The following is a 12,637-nucleotide window of genomic DNA, read 5'->3' on the forward strand; positions in this document are numbered from 1 at the left end:
TGTCTCCAATTTTCTCCATAATCTCTCTTTAGGCTAACAAGTTCAGTTCCTGTATTCTCTGTACTACTGTGAACCTTCCAAGAACTAGCCGACATAACTCCTCTGAGTCAGCCTACGTCTATGTTAGGTTCCTGTTCCTCACGTTGTGTACACTTGACCAAAGGAATGATGTCATTTACTGCAAAATGTTTCGGACAAAAAATGTGGTATCTGGCAACCATCTCCACCTCTCGCATCCCCAGGTCTTCTTTGTCTTTGCAGATCTTCTCGTAATAAAAAGCAATTCTTAAGGCCATATTTTGTCATATTAAATCTATAGACATGAATGTATTTGGCTGGCTACCAGTAAGTGTTAGATAATTTACTTCCTTTGGCGAATCAAGCTGGATGTGCTAGCAGACGTGCCACTTGTGCCATGTTGCCGAAACCTTTATAACCCTTACAGATGCCAAGTTTATAACCCTTACAGATGCCAAGTTTATAACCCTTACAGATGCCAAGTTTATAACCCTTACAGATGCCAAGTTTATAACCCTTACAGACTGCCAAGTTTATAACCCTTACAGACTGCCAAGTTTATAACCCTTACAGATGCCAAGTTTATAACCCTTACAGATGCCAAGTTTATAACCCTTACAGACTGCCAAGTTTATAACCCTTACAGATGCCAAGTTTATAACCCTTACAGACTGCCAAGTTTATAACCCTTACAGATGCCAAGTTTATAACCCTTACAGATGCCAAGTTTATAACCCTTACAGATGCCAAGTTTATAACCCTTACAGATGCCAAGTTTATAACCCTTACAGACTGCCAAGTTTATAACCCTTACAGATGCCAAGTTTATAACCCTTACAGATGCCAAGTTTATAACCCTTACAGATGCCAAGTTTATAACCCTTACAGATGCCAAGTTTATAACCCTTACAGACTGCCAAGTTTATAACCCTTACAGATGCCAAGTTTATAACCCTTACAGATGCCAAGTTTATAACCCTTACAGATGCCAAGTTTATAACCCTTACAGATGCCAAGTTTATAACCCTTACAGATGCCAAGTTTATAACCCTTACAGATGCCAAGTTTATAACCCTTACAGATGCCAAGTTTATAACCCTTACAGATGCCAAGTTTATAACCCTTACAGACTGCCAAGTTTATAACCCTTACAGATGCCAAGTTTATAACCCTTACAGATGCCAAGTTTATAACCCTTACAGATGCCAAGTTTATAACCCTTACAGATGCCAAGTTTATAACCCTTACAGATGCCAAGTTTATAACCCTTACAGATGCCAAGTTTATAACCCTTACAGACTGCCAAGTTTATAACCCTTACAGATGCCAAGTTTATAACCCTTACAGATGCCAAGTTTATAACCCTTACAGATGCCCAAGTTATAACCCTTACAGATGCCAAGTTTATAACCCTTACAGATGCCAAGTTTATAACCCTTACAGATGCCAAGTTTATAACCCTTACAGATGCCAAGTTTATAACCCTTACAGATGCCAAGTTTATAACCCTTACAGATGCCAAGTTTATAACCCTTACAGATGCCAAGTTTATAACCCTTACAGATGCCAAGTTTATAACCCTTACAGATGCCAAGTTTATAACCCTTACAGATGCCAAGTTTATAACCCTTACAGATGCCAAGTTTATAACCCTTACAGATGCCAAGTTTATAACCCTTACAGACTGCCAAGTTTATAACCCTTACAGATGCCAAGTTTATAACCCTTACAGATGCCAAGTTTATAACCCTTACAGATGCCAAGTTTATAACCCTTACAGATGCCAAGTTTATAACCCTTACAGATGCCAAGTTTATAACCCTTACAGATGCCAAGTTTATAACCCTTACAGATGCCAAGTTTATAACCCTTACAGATGCCAAGTTTATAACCCTTACAGATGCCAAGTTTATAACCCTTACAGATGCCAAGTTTATAACCCTTACAGACTGCCAAGTTTATAACCCTTACAGATGCCAAGTTTATAACCCTTACAGATGCCAAGTTTATAACCCTTACAGATGCCAAGTTTATAACCCTTACAGATGCCAAGTTTATAACCCTTACAGATGCCAAGTTTATAACCCTTACAGATGCCAAGTTTATAACCCTTACAGATGCCAAGTTTATAACCCTTACAGATGCCAAGTTTATAACCCTTACAGATGCCAAGTTTATAACCCTTACAGATGCCAAGTTTATAACCCTTACAGACTGCCAAGTTTATAACCCTTACAGATGCCAAGTTTATAACCCTTACAGACTGCCAAGTTTATAACCCTTACAGACTGCCAAGTTTATAACCCTTACAGATGCCAAGTTTATAACCCTTACAGATGCCAAGTTTATAACCCTTACAGATGCCAAGTTTATAACCCTTACAGATGCCAAGTTTATAACCCTTACAGACTGCCAAGTTTATAACCCTTACAGACTGCCAAGTTTATAACCCTTACAGATGCCAAGTTTATAACCCTTACAGATGCCAAGTTTATAACCCTTACAGATGCCAAGTTTATAACCCTTACAGACTGCCAAGTTTATAACCCTTACAGACTGCCAAGTTTATAACCCTTACAGATGCCAAGTTTATAACCCTTACAGATGCCAAGTTTATAACCCTTACAGATGCCAAGTTTATAACCCTTACAGACTGCCAAGTTTATAACCCTTACAGATGCCAAGTTTATAACCCTTACAGACTGCCAAGTTTATAACCCTTACAGATGCCAAGTTTATAACCCTTACAGATGCCAAGTTTATAACCCTTACAGATGCCAAGTTTATAACCCTTACAGATGCCAAGTTTATAACCCTTACAGATGCCAAGTTTATAACCCTTACAGATGCCAAGTTTATAACCCTTACAGATGCCAAGTTTATAACCCTTACAGATGCCAAGTTTATAACCCTTACAGATGCCAAGTTTATAACCCTTACAGACTGCCAAGTTTATAACCCTTACAGACTGCCAAGTTTATAACCCTTACAGATGCCAAGTTTATAACCCTTACAGATGCCAAGTTTATAACCCTTACAGATGCCAAGTTTATAACCCTTACAGATGCCAAGTTTATAACCCTTACAGATGCCAAGTTTATAACCCTTACAGATGCCAAGTTTATAACCCTTACAGACTGCCAAGTTTATAACCCTTACAGATGCCAAGTTTATAACCCTTACAGATGCCAAGTTTATAACCCTTACAGATGCCAAGTTTATAACCCTTACAGATGCCAAGTTTATAACCCTTACAGATGCCAAGTTTATAACCCTTACAGATGCCAAGTTTATAACCCTTACAGATGCCAAGTTTATAACCCTTACAGACTGCCAAGTTTATAACCCTTACAGATGCCAAGTTTATAACCCTTACAGACTGCCAAGTTTATAACCCTTACAGATGCCAAGTTTATAACCCTTACAGATGCCAAGTTTATAACCCTTACAGATGCCAAGTTTATAACCCTTACAGATGCCAAGTTTATAACCCTTACAGACTGCCAAGTTTATAACCCTTACAGATGCCAAGTTTATAACCCTTACAGATGCCAAGTTTATAACCCTTACAGACTGCCAAGTTTATAACCCTTACAGACTGCCAAGTTTATAACCCTTACAGATGCCAAGTTTATAACCCTTACAGATGCCAAGTTTATAACCCTTACAGACTGCCAAGTTTATAACCCTTACAGACTGCCAAGTTTATAACCCTTACAGACTGCCAAGTTTATAACCCTTACAGATGCCAAGTTTATAACCCTTACAGATGCCAAGTTTATAACCCTTACAGATGCCAAGTTTATAACCCTTACAGATGCCAAGTTTATAACCCTTACAGACTGCCAAGTTTATAACCCTTACAGATGCCAAGTTTATAACCCTTACAGATGCCAAGTTTATAACCCTTACAGATGCCAAGTTTATAACCCTTACAGATGCCAAGTTTATAACCCTTACAGATGCCAAGTTTATAACCCTTACAGACTGCCAAGTTTATAACCCTTACAGATGCCAAGTTTATAACCCTTACAGATGCCAAGTTTATAACCCTTACAGATGCCAAGTTTATAACCCTTACAGATGCCAAGTTTATAACCCTTACAGATGCCAAGTTTATAACCCTTACAGACTGCCAAGTTTATAACCCTTACAGACTGCCAAGTTTATAACCCTTACAGATGCCAAGTTTATAACCCTTACAGATGCCAAGTTTATAACCCTTACAGATGCCAAGTTTATAACCCTTACAGATGCCAAGTTTATAACCCTTACAGATGCCAAGTTTATAACCCTTACAGATGCCAAGTTTATAACCCTTACAGACTGCCAAGTTTATAACCCTTACAGATGCCAAGTTTATAACCCTTACAGACTGCCAAGTTTATAACCCTTACAGACTGCCAAGTTTATAACCCTTACAGATGCCAAGTTTATAACCCTTACAGACTGCTAAGTTTTAACCCTTACAGACTGTTCCTCCCACACAAGTCCCATAGGAGGAGAAACCGGTGAAAAATAACTCGCGAGGCGGAGCAACACATGAGGGGTATCAAACAGCTCGAGTCTCGTGGTGTACTGAGTTTATTTACTTCGCTGAGTAAACATGATCTCTTCCTGCCAGTAAACAACAATGGGATCTTATACATTCAATAAGGCATCTTACAAACTGACGTGTCCACAATGGATTAAATGCGTCATTCCATTATTTTAGCAGTCAACTTTCATACGTCTGGCGCCAACATCTCCCCACCATAGGAGTACCTTTAATAACTCCCATCCTTACTCTCAACCACATGATCATATGTCATCAGGATGTATAAATACAAATGTCTCACTAAGAGTCAACTCAACCCTCACCCTGGGAAGCAAATGATACAATCAAACAGTAAACAATACCCAAAGGGACTATACTGATCATCAACCTAAATCTACAATACATCTCAAACCCTCCAATCTCACATATTCAGTCTCTGAGGAGGCTTTACAGTTCGTCCTGTTCTAGACACATAAGTTGACGACGGTGTCATGGAGTGAGCCTCATCAGAACCTTGAGCATATGCTGGGAAGGCGGCATCTGTTGGTGGTAAGGGACTATGAGCTTCATCTGTTGTATCATCCTCCCCTGCAGATGAAAGCACCAAGTTATGCAGTTTTTGCACTGGCCTACTAATTACTCCCTTTGCAGTCTTAACTTTGACATTACGAATTATTCCATCCTTCCCAGGGAATAGCTCAACAATCACTCCAAGGGGCCATTGCAAACGAGGAGAATTATCTTCCCGAACCAGCACAACAGATCCCTTCTCCAGTTTACATCTGGGTGTGAAACCTGTAATAATAGGGGGTAAATTCAATAAATAGTCAGACACCCACACATTCCAAAACTTATCAAGTTGTTGATGTCTCAGGCTTTCTCGCTCACATAGGTCCTTATACGACATTTCAGGAACCTGGCAATCACTTTTAAGCTCTCTATGAAATCCGGCAGTGAGTCCAATTAAAAAATGAGGTGTTAAAGGGTTTACAGAATTAGGATCATCTGTGGCAAAAGTTAAGGGTCTGGAATTTACACATGCCTCAATTTCATGTAAGGTAGTCTCTAGCTTACATCTTGTTAAACATTTTATACCAAGAGTCTTTCTCAGAGCTAATTTAACAGATCAGACTAATCTTTCCCACCAACCTTCCCACCATGGAGCATGGGCTACAACAAACTTCCACTGGGGAGGAAGGGTGCCAAAGAACTGATGCATTTGTTTAGACATACTAATAACAGTCTTGGCATTGTCAGAGTAAATAACTGATGGAAGGCCTCTTCTGGCAGAAAACCTACGAAAGGCAAGTAAGCAATCATCATAAGACATAGAGTTAGTCAACTCTAAGTGTGCTGCACGGACAACTCCACAAGTGAATAACAAAATGTACAGCTTCTTGCATGGAAAATCAACACAAAACAGTGGTCCAGCATAATCTACACCTGTCACAGTGAAAGGAGGAGCAGAGTTAATTCTTAGTCCTGGGAGAGGAGCTACAGGCTGACGGCAAGCTTGTGAGTGATGTCTACGACAAATCATACACTCTCTACAGACTACCTTAGCAAGCTTTCTTAATCCGACAATTAAGTAACAAGATCTTAATGTTGAAATTAAAGTGGAAACACCAGCGTGTTTCAGAAATACACGTTGGAAACTAACTAACAGCTTGGCAATGTGACCTGCTGGAATAATCATAGGATACTTGCAATCATAACTTAATTCAGCCTGGTCCAGCCGACTCTTGCTTCTCAAAAGACTATTTTCATCCATAAAAGGATTGAATTTCCTAATGTCAGAACTCTTAGGGAGTGACTTTCCAAGCATTAAGGCATTGATCTCTTGGCTGTACCTTTCTCTCTGAACACAAATTATTAACTTTGTCTTAGCCTGATCTAACTCTGTATAAGACAAGGGCCCAAAACATTTAACAGCATGAGGTTTACAATTGTTCACAAACCTTATTACCCAAGCTACACACTTAATAGCTTTTGTAAAATGACCCCAGCGGGCGTAGTCAATCCCTACTGATGGAGGCTCGGACACTAAGCATGCCACTAGGCTGTCAGGGAATACCTCCTCTACAATGGGCAGTGCTGCTGGTACCTCATCCTGTTGCATGGGAGTAAAGTGTTCAGAGAGCCGAGCAGGACCATTCAGCCACGAGGTACAGGAAATTAAGTCTTCAGCAAAGGCACCTCTGGAAATAAGGTCTGCTGGATTATCTTTACCAGGAATATGCTTCCACTGAACTGGAGGGATTAAACTCTGAATCTCAGTCACTCTATTCGCTACAAAAGTCTTCCATCTATTAGGGTCTCCCTTTATCCATGACAATGCTACTTTAGAATCAGTCCAGCAGTACATTTGTACATCAATTAAGTGTAGGGATGTCTTCACAAATACAGATAGCCTAGCACACAAAGAGCACCCATTAATTCCAACCTCGGCACCGACAATTTCTTGATAGGTGCTGCCCTTCCTTTGGCTAGAACTAAGATTACCTTAAATGACCCGTCATTATCAGGAACTCTCAAGTATACACAGGCACCATAACCCTTCTCGAAAGCATCTCCAAAGGCATGCAGTTCTACATTTTGTAGCTTGTTCCATACAAGTTCTGGAAAGTAACAACGATTAATTTGCCATGTGTTAAGAACTTTTATATTTTGAACCCACTTCTGAAACCGGTGTTGCAATTCTATAGGCAAGATCTCATCCCAAAAAAGTCCAAGTCTCCAAATATCTTGGAACATAATTTTTGCCATCATGATTACTAGGCATAGAAGGCCAAGAGGATTAAATAATTTACTGATGACACTGATAACTGCTCTCTTTGTGGATGCTACCTCAAGATCCTTCAGTTGTAAACAATCAAATGAAAAACTATCTCTAGTCAAACACCACTGTAAACCAAGAATCTTTGTCTCTGCATGCTTGCTGGGCTCTAAGTAGTCATTAAATCTGTCTTTTAAAGCATTGCAGTTCGAGCTCCACTTTGAAAGTGTCATACTGGCCTTGGATAGAACTGACCGTGCCTCATCAAACGTAGCAAAGGCTTCCTCTGCACTGTCAGCTCCTGACAACCAGTCATCCACATATAGGTTATCCTTTAGCTCTGCAATAACTTCAGAATCAGGAAAGCTTTTAAGATGATGTTTAACAGTTGCGTTCAACAGAAATGGACTACTTTTATTACCAAATGGAACTCTAGTAAATCTCATTATCCGAATGTTACCATTATAGTTCCAAAGAAATCTATGCACGTCCCTGTCTTCTTTCCTTACATTAATCTGGAGGAAAGCTTTAGTGATATCATCAGTTAAGGCAACCTTCCACCTTCTGAACCTCATAAGTACCTCTACCAACTGTGGGTTAAGAGGGGGGACCCACCTGAAGACAGTGATTTAATGAGACTTCATTATAGCTCACAGCAGATGCGTCAAAGACTGGTCTTACTTTACTTGTGGCGTTGACTTCCCTGACGACAGGATGATGAGGAAGGTAGAGTGTGGGGTATGGGCTGTTCATCACACCCTCAGGTACCTCTTCAATGATGCCTTCCTGTTCGTAACCCTCAAATACGGCATCATACTCCTGAAGTTTAGGATTGGATTTAAATTTATGCATCAAACATAACAACCTTTTTCTTGCAAGCCTTTCATTATTTTGGAGGCTAAACTTATGCTCAGATTTCCAGGGAAGAGCAACCTCATATCTATCATCTTAAACTTAACTGTCTCTGAAAAGGATTTTAACACAGGATGGTTGCTAACATCAGGATATACTTCCTTGTTACAAATTCCCACTGACTCTAAATCCCAAAACTTATGTAACTCATTCTCATTGAAATTGTTAATGCATAACATCTGAGACAACTTAACATTTCCCTTGGATGCCGAAGCACAATTCCCAGACAGGATCCAACCAAACACCGTCTCTTGAGCCACTAGTCCCTCAACCTGCAAATTCTTGTTGGGGATTACAAATTTCCAATAGGCATCGAGTCCTATCAAAATGTCAACATTTACCTTCCTGTCCCGCTCATACTCATCTGCTAAATGCACAAACTTAAAGGGCTGTAGGGTTTCAGCTGGAACACAAGGACGTAATAATGGAGCACATATTGTGGGCACTTCAGCTGCAAGTAAACACAGTACTTCATTATTAACATCCACTAAATTCAGGTCATGAATATTACACTGGGTAGATCTAGAACTCTTCCTTCCCCAAAAGGCAGAATAGGACATCTGTTCAGAAGATACCCATGTAGGCCTAACCTTCCTTACAAATTCACTCGACACATAGGATCGATCTGCCCCAGAGCCGAACAACAAGGTAGCTTCACTGGACTTGCCATGCCTTCCATACACTTTAGCTTTTGCTGTCGGCAAGACACAACACCTTTGTTTAAGCTGTGAAGAATGAGAAACACCAACTACATCACCAGGCACAACATTGGTATCTCCCGTTTCCCCTTCACTCTCCTTGGCCGGCTGACTAACAGCCCTGCCCTTTGGTGAAACATTATCCTTTGAGCAGAGAAGGACATTATGGTTGCCTTTACACTTACAGCACTTTGCCTTGCAACCTCTAGCTACGTGCCCCCTTTTTAAGCACTTAAAACACAGCTCAGCAGAACGAATATTTTCCAGTCGTTCTGCACGTGGAAGTTTGATAACTTTAAAGTACTTTTCACTGGAATGGGACTTATTACAAAATCCACACCCACCTGAATATGTCTCTGAGACTGTCTGAAGAGCAAATGCAGAACTAGGAGACTTCTTTCTTCTCTCAGACTCCCTCACACTGCGGCCGTCTGTCCCTGCAGCAGTAGTCACGTCCTTAAAGGAGTCTGAGCGTTCACGGCGCTCAATCTCCTTCCTAAGAAAATCCAGCAGCCATGCGAGATCCCTTTCGTGGCCCGATCCTTCCCTCGACCATTCCAAGCGGATGTCGCTCGGCAGACGAGACAAAATCACTGGGGTGAGGGAGGCCAAACTCACTGCCACTTACCCCCAGTGCCTCCAAACTCCTGATGTGGATCAGGAGGTCATCCTGCAGCTTCCTCAAGGCGGACACATAAGTCGTAGATCCTTGAGGCTTGAACGGCAGGCTCAAGCCAAGAAGAGCTTGAATGTGGGCGAAGATAATCCTCTCTGGCTTCCCATACCGCTCCTTCAACAGATTACAGGCCACAGCATAATTAACTGCAGTAAGTGACAAGCCTTGGATGACTGACTTGGCCTCACCTTCCAATAAGGCCTGCAGATAGGTGAACTTGCTGATGGCTGGTAGAGTAGAGTCGTCTACCATGGCCACGAACAAATCCCAGAATGACTGCCACTGTGTTAGTTCACCACTAAACTTCGGCAAGTCGAGCCGTGGAAGGTTCACACTGCCACTAGTAGACACTGCGCTTGCACTTGCAGACTTATCTTCCCTACTTCCCGACCCTTCATGGACGGCAGTCTTATCCAGTTTCGCCAACAGTTCGCTAGCCTGCACCCGAACAGCTCTAACACCACTGCGTAAACTATCTGCTTTGTCCAGGTCTGCTTCCAACAACTCAGGGTCACTTATTGTCAGTTCATATTCCGCTTGAACTCGGTCCAAGGTGTCTAGACGCTTATCTAAATCCGCTATAGCGTCTTCCAGCTGCACCCTGGACACAGTTGGCAGTTCAAGCAAAGTCCGCAAAGCCTTGGAGGCTCTCGTACACCATCCTCGAGCAACCGCCCGTCCTCTTTCAAGTTGCTCCTTCTCCGCCATCACGAGTAATCACCACAGCTTGCTGCACGTATACACAAGTTCAGTTCGCTTGAGCACGTAAAGGCTGCTCCCGGGTCTGGGCACCACTTGTTCCTCCCACACAAGTCCCATAGGAGGAGAAACCGGTGAAAAATAACTCGCGAGGCGGAGCAACACATGAGGGGTATCAAACAGCTCGAGTCTCGTGGTGTACTGAGTTTATTTACTTCGCTGAGTAAACATGATCTCTTCCTGAATTTTACAGCAAGACCTATAATGAGTTCAGTAGGCTCCATCACATATAAATTGTCAAAATGGTTATTGTCTTTATTAAGCCCTTTAGTGGGTAAGGTATCAAATTCTAATATTAGGAACAATATACATTTACTCAACAAGCTAAACAATATCAATGTTAATTTTTATTTCAAATTAGTTAGCTTTGATGTTTCCTCACTTTTCACTGAAGGTCCAGTTGATGACCTTTTAGAACATTTATTTGATGTCTTGGATGATATTCATTTACCTGTTTCTAAGTCTCCTTTCATTGAACTGATAAAATTGTGTATAAAAGACTATGTATTTCAATTCAAAGGAGATTATTATGCTGAAAAATTTGGTATGGCAAAGGGTAACCCTCTTTCACCTGTAATAAGTAATCTTTATATGGATTTTTTTTTTTAAACAAAATTAATAAAGGTCATCTTGCCTTCTAATGCAATTTGGTTTAGTTATGTAGATGATGTTCTTTGTGTTTGGCCAACAAATGAAAATGTACAAATATTTCTCCCCTTACTTAACAATTTAGTACCTTCCATCAAATTTACTGTAAAAATGAAAATAATGCTATGTTACCAATTTTCGATTGCATGATCCAAAAGGCAAGGAAATAAGTTTAAGTTTAGCATATACAGAAAACCCACCAATGTATGCTTATATATCCATTATGACTCATTTCAACATGACAGAACTAAATTATCATTTCAATCTATATTCCTTAGGGCATTACATATTTGCAGTCCAGAGTTTGATGATGATGAGTTTGAGAAGATATATTCTATTGGATCTAAGTTAACGTACCCTTGATCTTTCATTGATAAATCCCTTAAGTTAGCAAAGAAATCATTTTAGAAGAGCTGAGCCCAAATCTCCCATTGACACCAAGAATCTTTTAGTTCTCCCTTTTAATAATAATTTCGCTTCACTTCCCATGGTGCTTAAATCTCTTAATGTAAATGATGCCTTTAGCAACAATAATACTATAAAGAATATCTTAATCAGGAATTCACCAGAAAATTCTCTTGGATGCATCTATAAATTGCCATGTGGAAATTGTGATAAATTCTATGTTGGGCAGACTGGTAAAAATCTTTCTGTTAGACTTAAGCAACATAAATATAGTAAAAGAACGGGACAAGAATCAAATGCCTTGTTTAATCACGATATAAACTATGATCATTATACTGGCTGGAGTAATGCCATCTCAGTTATTAACTCTAACTCTATTACCACGAGAAATATCATTAAATCTTGTAGTATTAAATAAACAAAGAATTACAATCCTAATATTAGTGATGGTCTATACAAATTAGGTAACTTTATTGTTGATAAAATATGTAAAATGATAAGTTTATGAACCCTCCTTGTATGTTTTGGATAATCACATGTTTACTAAATGGCATCCTAGCTTCGTCTCTTCGATGTATATCAACTGTCTTATATTTCGTTCTTGTGCCTCCACTGATGATGTGATTATAACACGAAAGTGCACTTGGCAACTTATCGTGTTTCAATTTCCCCGTGGACTCATAGGAATATCTTGATCACGCGCAAAACTGTGATCCTTTCCAACATATATATATATATATATATATATATATATATATATATATATATATATATATATATATATATACAAAGCCTAGTTTGGTTGAAAGGAAGAATTAGGTTATACTTAAGAATACTAATACTTTATATGAGGTTTATAGGAGTTAATTACCATAAGTGGTAATTCTAAACGTATGTATACTATTGCCAATAATATAAGTAATAGCTATGGAGAGTTGATGACAAATACCAATATAAACAAAGCCAGCGGGACGATCAGCTGATCCGTGCCACATGTGTGGTGTGGCAGGCATAACATTCTTCCCATAGACTACCTCTACTGCCCACTTTACACTAACTGACATTGTTTTAACCTAATACCTATCCACAAGCTCAACATTAAAATAACCCATTTGGGTAGCTTGGCCCTCCCAATGATGCGTTTGTCGTGGGTAAAGCGAAATTATGGAATATCTTGTGAAAACGATTTGGATGGAGTGTCTCTCTGG

This window comes from Panulirus ornatus, chromosome 20 (assembly GCF_036320965.1).
Source record: "Panulirus ornatus isolate Po-2019 chromosome 20, ASM3632096v1, whole genome shotgun sequence".
NCBI lineage: Eukaryota > Metazoa > Arthropoda > Malacostraca > Decapoda > Palinuridae > Panulirus > Panulirus ornatus.